Genomic DNA, 8,417 nt, shown 5'->3' with positions numbered 1-8,417 from the left:
TGAGAATGAGTAGCATGTTACTGGTGGTTTTTCCCAAATTGGGTTTCCATGTTAAATCATTGTGTCAAATGTGTTATTGAATCTATTATGTTTCATTTTTACATTTCTGCAAATTGATTTGATAGTAACCTACAAGTGTAAGTGTTTGCATAATCTAATGGATGCATGCATGATGAAAATATTTTATGGGTTCACAAAGATGTGAAAAGTTTTAAGTGTACATTTGGACCTTAGATAACTGATTCAACCCCCCCCCCCCCCCCCAGTTATTCTAAAGAATTACAACAATTGATGGTTGTGCTTGTACCTCATCTTGGGGTGCAAGCGTGTAGTTCTATACAAAGTAAAAAACTAAAATTATAGTACCAATTGGAAATATATTCTTATATATGAAAAATTTTCCACCAAGCCATCTAGCATATTTAGAGTTTTTAACATATTTTGGTATGATCATGTGCTCTTAAACTAATCCATAAATACATGAAAACCAACTTTATCTATAAATAGATCACATCTTCTTCCAATCTTCCCACGCTTCAATGGATATTCAGTAGTTTTGAATCTTTTTACATCAATTAGTTGTCCAAAAGTAGTCAAAGAATTTTCTTGGAAACACTCATCTAATAAAGAAATATTGCCACACACATTTGTCTAGCAAGACATGCATTCAAAAAAAAATATTGGACATTATGTGGCTTAAAAAATAAGCCTAATATGAAATCCTTTATAGATTGAGGTGGTATTTTTATGCCACATTCTTGCAACATTTCTTTACTATGCATTGTACCACATATAGATCAAAATACATCACAAAGGTAATGAGATTGAACATGAGTTTTACAAAAACATGTTATTCTTTCATTGTTAATCCTTACATACCATAGTTTACACTTTTTAAAAGATCATTGACTAATGGTAATAGTTAACACCTTATCATCTAAAAAATTTATGAATAATTTAGTTTGAGTCATGTTGAAAAGGTGTTTAGGATGTTGATCACATATTTTTGAGCCAACTCTCAATTTAAGAAAATCTCTTGAATTAGGTGATAGTCTTATATTATCATGCCAAAAAAATTTAGCCAAACTTTTGACTTCACTAGTAAGTTTCATATTAGATTTTGAGAGTCTACCACTAGAAGTCCACAAACTATTTTTTGGATCAAATTCAAAGTTCACCATTCTCTTTATAGTTCTTTCTAATGTTCTATGACTCACATTAAGATATCTACTTATGTTACTAATCAATATTTGTTAACTAAAGCTATTGTTATTGCTCATCATTTTGTATTCTTATCTTTAGAGAGACTTCACTTTTTGATAACATTAAAAGCACTAGCAATAGTAGATGCCACATTAAAGACTAATTTTTATTAGTGGATTTTGCATACATTCCTTACCTTTTCATTACTTTTTGCATCTTAGACATTTTAATTAGTCACAATATCAAGTGACATTAAAACCCAAATTTTTTATTATAAAAAAAATATCTATATAATCTATTACCATGTGTCCTAATTTGTCACCATGAAACCAATCCTTGAATATTATGTAGAATATCATTAGAAAAATGAAAATTATGTTCACACACTTTAGTATCATTCAAACATGTTTGTTCAATACTTGGTGTTTCGATGTCTACATTTATAATTATAATGTAGACATGTGTTTTCATGTCTACATTCATTTCATTTTCAATATTATTTAGAATTTGAATCCCATTTTCATTTTTTCTTGGTATTTCTTTTGGCACTTGCATTTCTATTGGATTTTTCTATGCATGATCATTTGATAATATATTCTCATGAAGAAAACCTAAATCATTTAAATCATAACCTACTTCTACAAAATCACCAATTTTATCATGAGAAAAAATTCAAAGATTTGGAGATACACCTATATTGAATGTTTGATTAGAATGTGCACCTAAATCTCCTTGTATTGGGTTCTCTTCTTCAACCTCTTCATCCATTGTGGTATCCTCAATGTCTTTCTCTTCTAAAAAAATATTTGAAATTGAAGACCCAACATTGCTCAACTTTTCAATTCTTTGTCTTCTCTCTCATTGAAGGTGTGCTTCCTTCTCTTTGTTTTTTGTAATCTCCCCATTTTACAGAACTTTTCTTTTCTTTTTTCTTTTTTGTTTTGATCCCATATTTTCATTATTTTTGAATTCAAATCAATAGCTTCAAAATTGTAGAAGATGACAAGAAAACACAAAAAATATTATAGAAATTTGCTCTTGCAACTCGAAAATGCGAATCAATCATTACAATGATTGATATGTGCTTTGTGGGTAATCTTTTGGGGCCCAATGGGTACTTAACAATTGGGTGCTCGATTTGTACAATGACTAAATTAGAATCGAGCAGCCAATTTTTGAATTGAGAATTGGGTGCCCAATTTTAATGCCATGGGCAGACATTTCCCTTTGGCTTCAAGTTTTTCCTTAGGAAAAGGCATGGTATAGGGTTTGTGGTACCAAGCCTGTGCCTTTATGTATCAAATTTTGACTAAGGTAGTTATTCGACAATTTTAGGGATTGTCGTAATTTTTATATGGTCTTCCCCAATTATTATTTAAATGAAAAAATGAAAACCCATTATAGGTCTTACTGTTCTAATTTCAAAATGTAAATTTTACAGTGTTATGAGTTCATTTGTTATTTTTGCATTACTTATTAATCAAAAGTATCTCTTAAACATAAAATGGTGAGATTCACTAAAACTTTAATAACTTTTTTAATTGTTCATATTTCTTAAATTAATTTACATGTCATCAATATACACACAAATCTTTTGAAGTTAATTTTTTTCAAAAAGGTTATATTTTTATCAAATTATGTTGTCCATACATGAGAGGTTTTAAAAATTAGCTTAAATGTTAATTAAAAATGAATAAAGAAAATTCATTAAAGAAAATTATTCTCATCAATCTCTAGTGTATCAGGTAACTTTTTAAAAAATGATTCACAAAAAATCATTTAGTTGTGTTAAATTATGGTGTTCGTACATGAGTGTGGTATGGTCTAGAAACATGCATTTTTAAAAAGTGAGTTTTAAGGATCCATACCAATATATATATATATATATATATATATATATATATATATATATATATATATATATATATATATATATATATATATATATATATATATATATATATATATATATATATATGATATAGGTATACAAATAAATTACATATTCAAAAAGGAGATTCCAAGCACTACAATTGTTATTTTCAAAGTTTTTATAAAACCCTTTAAATGCCTCAAATTTTGGCATCAATTGACCATATATTTCAAAAAGAGGAAAAAAAAATTCCACTTTTTGTCCAAAAGTGAGACCCAACTTCTTTCACTAACCCAATCACACTCATTTCCAATCAAAGGTGAATTTTTATTTTATTTTAATTAGTAGATCTTCTAGTTTTTAAAATAAAGATAGAATAGAAAAAATTTATGAAACAATGACAAATTTCATCACAATAATATATATGTAGAAGGAATCATGTCATACCATAAAATTGTCTCTATTGCAATGAAAGTTACAAAATAGATCTTTATCAAGTGTCACCTAGAAAAATAGGAAAAAGGAAATAGAGGCTCATGATAATAACTTTAGTGTTGTAAATTTTTCTCAAATTTTCATTCCTTGTCCATTCAACATCTAATGGTCTAACAGAACTAAAAATGTGTCATGTCAAAAAAAATAGGGCCAAAACATACTAACAATTTTTATTTTTGTCTTAAAGGGTGATAACAATTATGTTTATGAACATACTGACATACCATGTATTTTTTAAGGATGTCAAGAAGACAAGGTTAGTTTAGAGTCAAAGGGTCTAGGCAATAATTGAGCTTTGATTACATTGCATGAGGATACAAAGTTGGTATTCACTCATACTACACAAGTTTGAAAACCCTAGGTTCTAGTGTTATAGGAACACATAGTTTGGGTTGATTAAGTCGATTAATTAAACTATTGTTTCATGTGTAATGAGGTGTGATATCATGTTTCGAGGAACATTTTATCAGATACCTAAGCTATGTTAGGTTTGATTTCATACCTTTACATTAATTCGTTATACTAGTTCAATCTCCTATGTGTACTAATTTGTACTTGTAGGATAACCTTGTGACATACTTTTACTCATTTACAATTGATAAAAACAACTTATAGTAACTTAATAAAGTAATAATTTATTTATAATTAAATCTCATTTCACATTTAATACATCTTCTAGCATAGCCCCTAAAAAACTTATCAAGTTATTTATCCAAGCCCTTTTTGAATGTATATAAATAAGTTCAATCATTACACTAACATCTCTAAAGGAATATACTATAAGGAAAATAAGTAATCCTAACATAAAAGGATTGCAATTGATAAACTATAACACCTCTATCTAACTATTACACCACATCTCTATCAATAACTTATTACTACTAAGAGAACACTAACCACTACAGAATAATAATTCAAAACAAGTCTAATATTCAAAGCTTTATTTAAAACACATGCCACGAGTTCTAATTATTAAGCACTAACATTATCTACTAACTCTCAAACCAATCTAAACATCCCTAAAACCCTTATTAGTAAGTTATCTATGAAAACCTCTTTAACATTTTAATAATTTAAATTTTCTAATAATAAAAGAATTCTAAATATAAGATTACTCTCACAAGAACTTCATACACTAAGCTTAGATTCACTAATAACTACTAAATCCTAACTAATTAACTCTAATAACATACTTATTAAATGACTAAGATATATTATCAACTATTTAACAAATCCCTACCCACTAAATTATTCATTTAAAACTTTTAGCATGCAATCCTCTTTATTTAATACTATACTAATCCAACTATCAAGAGCTTTGTGGGAGAAAGAGTCTCTCCCTAATATTATAAGAAGAAGAAGAAGAAGAAGAAGATTGAGTTAAATGTTACAAGAGACATCTATGTTAACTCTTTATATATATATAAAATGTTAGTAATATAAACTAGCATTAAAAATGAGAAAGATTAAAAAAAGTTATTTGTACTTTTAGAACACTTCTCTTCACATGATAAGACTATTTAAATGGCTCAAGTGTAAATTATAGATATCACATTTATTTTATTTTTTCTAATAATATAACTCTCTTAAATTTTTTAGCTTTTATTTCATTATAATCTTTTAATCTTCTAAAAAGTAAATTATACTTTTTTTTTATGAAGAGACTCTTTCCATTAATTAAAATTTAAAGATACATATTCACAAAAAAGGGGTCAGGGGATATAAGATCACCCTGCAATTTCAAAATGCCCAAGGCCAGAGATTAACTATTTATAAAATATATATATATATATAAAAGCAGAAATAAAAACTCCAGGATGCAAGAGCAGTGCTAGCTGAAGGAGGGTCTTTGTCATCAGAACCCCAAAAGTCCTTGGGGTTATTGGTTGGCTTAGGGGGAGTCCAACTGTTAGCAATAACAACATCTTTATTAGCATCCTTCTCTTTATCTTTCTCATCCCTAGGAGGAGAAATGATTAAATCGAGCTGGGGGAAAGCCCACTTAGGGTAACAGTGAGTAGATAGCCAACCTACATTATTGGTAATAGGGGGAGCCACTAGAGACCAATTTGATCCCAGCCTCCAAGGACACAAGGCCAAGCGGCAATGGCCATGAAAGCCACCACTAGGAGAGTGGCAATAAGGTTGCAACCTGGGGGTCTATGAGTGGTGAACAAAACTACTTTGGCCTTGCCAGTGACTACAAGGAGGAGTACGATCACTAGAGAAAGCATCTAGAGGCATTTGAGAAACCGTACAAGGTGCATTTCCCTAGTGAGCAAGTAGCTCTTGTAGGTGAGTCACTTTCAACATGACTTTGTTAGTTTGTATTTAAATCTACATCATGACATTATTACATATACATGCTTTAGAGCACATTGCAACATAAATATCAAGAAAGTTGTGAGAGAATACAATAGCAATGTGATCTTTCTAGATTGTAAACAATATCTCCATTCTAAAAGCATCCCAAATCTAGGCATATCTAAAAGGGAGTTTGGGAACATCACCCAAAACCACCATATTCCAAGTGAAGTCCTTTCGATGAAAAGGCCTGAAAAAATAAAAAATCTAGAGCTAGCAATTCTGAGCTCTTCTACAAAACTTAAAAATATGCAAAAAGCTTTCAGTCTAGCCACAAAAAGGGCATCTAGGATCAAGAACTCCTAGATGTCGGAGACAAGGACCCAAAGGCAAGCCCTAGAAAAGGAGACACTGAGAAAGTGAGGAATCTTTGGCTCTGTGGTGGTATGCCAGATAGTGGCAAATTTTGTAAAGAATGCAAATGCCAACATTGTCAAGGGTATCAACCATCGAAAGATGGGGCACTAGCCAATGATAGTTGAGCCTAGGCTTGTAACTAGTGATTAGAGTGGCAGGGTGCCACTTCCAATCTTTTCACCAAGGGCAAGATGAGTGAATTACAATCTTGTGTAACAAATTGGGAGGAACTAGATAAACTAGAAGATCAATTATTTGTCAATCAGGATGGATAAGCCTAAACGACACCTGTAGATCCTCCCATAAGTGGAGGCTCATAGTAACCTTGGAGAATAGATCTTTGGGTGTTTTAATAGCCCTACAAGATAAATGCAAACCACTAGCTCCTTGAATATTGGCTAAAGAAACACCTTGAGTGGCAAACAAGGGCAACCACCAAAGGTTTTATTGGTTCATTGAGAGCCCATCTTTGAATTTATTACCAACCCAGTGAAGCCAAGATTTGATGGCTTTCCAAGATTTTCAAATTCTCTTAGCAACAAAAGTGCCTTGAATCTAAATAGGTTCAGAAGTGACAAGAAGGGTCTGAAAACCAATCCGCTTCCTTGGGTAAAAAACAAAAGTCCCAGGAAACTCTATGAAAGCCATGGTGCGCATCATCAAAGGCCCAAAGAAAATCCCTAAGAAAATGTTCAAGATTAAGGTACAAGGCTTTATAGGGAACCCAAAAAGAAGAATAGAACACATGAGTAGCAGCAAGCACTTTGGAGCATATTTAAAACTTTTCCGTAAGTGAAAGGGGCTTAGTGATCCAATAGTCTAGCTTCTTCTCAATTCAATCAAGCAAAACATTCCACAACTCCATAGGAGATGCTAAAATTTTGAGAATTTCACTATGTTGGACTCATTTCCGCCAATATTGCTGCAACCAATGAAGGGCTAGCAAAAAATATTGTCGATAGCAAAGGGTTTTGTGCCATTGGATAACAAACACTGGAGCAAGACAAAAAGTATCCAAACACTGCAAAGCATTGGCAATATTCTCCTCATCCTCAATAAAACTAAGAAAAGAATCATCTACAAAATGGCCATTAACTATCTAAGTGGTTAACGCAAGTAAAGAAATACCATGCACTAGACCTCATGAAATAGAATTTGCTAGCAGATAACAAAAGCGCTCAGCTACCAAAACATAGAGAGAAGGTGTAAGAGGAAAACCTTGGCAAATAGATCTGAAGAGACCAAAAGCTATAGACTAATGACAATTAATGGTGATATAAGTAGAGGCATCCCCAAAAAGCATCTATACCAACTGAAGAAATACTAGGCCGAAACCTAGAGCTTGAAGCATAGCTAAAATAAAGGGCCATTCAATTTGGTCATATGCTTTGGCAAAATCAACCTTCAAGAATAAGGTCTTCTTTTTGGATTGCTTAGCCCATTCCATTCCTTCCTAGATAACAATAATTTTTTCTAAGATATAACAAGACTTGATGAAACCATTTTATTTGGTCGAACAATCTAAGGGAGAAAATGTCAAATTTTAAGAGAGATGGCTTTGGCAATGATATTGTAGGAGACATTCAACAAGGTGATGGGCCTCCTATTGCAAATTTCTTTAGGATCACTAGATTTAGGTATGAATTTAATATTCCCTTTGCTAATGATATTTCCCAATGAATTAGAGTTGTATGCTTCATGATAAACCTAAAGCAAATTAGGGCCAATGTCAGCCCAAAGCACCTTGTAGAACTCACAAGGGAAACCGTCATATCCAAGGGCTTTGTCATCAGCCATGGAAAGGATAGCTTCGTTTAAGTCTGGAAGCATTATCTTTTGCTCACAAAAGGCATACTATTTAGGAGTAGGCCTATTAGGAGTAACATCAAGGTAGGCTTGGAATGCTTAATCACATGCAATAGAGGGCCCTTGAGCTATAAAAACATGCTAATAATGACACAAAAAATCCTAGAGAATATTTGGTAGGTCAGTGAGAACCTACTAATCCTCTCATATGTGTTTAATACCCACAACAGAGTGACAATCCCTCAAAGCACTAAAAAAATCCTTGGAAGCCTGATCGATGACCTCCAACAAATGGAGACGAGCCTTGATCTAAGCTCCG

Source organism: Cupressus sempervirens, chromosome 9 (assembly GCF_028749045.1).
Source record: "Cupressus sempervirens isolate cs-2001-9-10 chromosome 9, ASM2874904v1, whole genome shotgun sequence".
Classification (NCBI taxonomy): domain Eukaryota; kingdom Viridiplantae; phylum Streptophyta; class Pinopsida; order Cupressales; family Cupressaceae; genus Cupressus; species Cupressus sempervirens.
The sequence above is the reverse complement of the archived record's forward strand: the minus strand, read 5'-3'. Positions refer to the sequence as shown.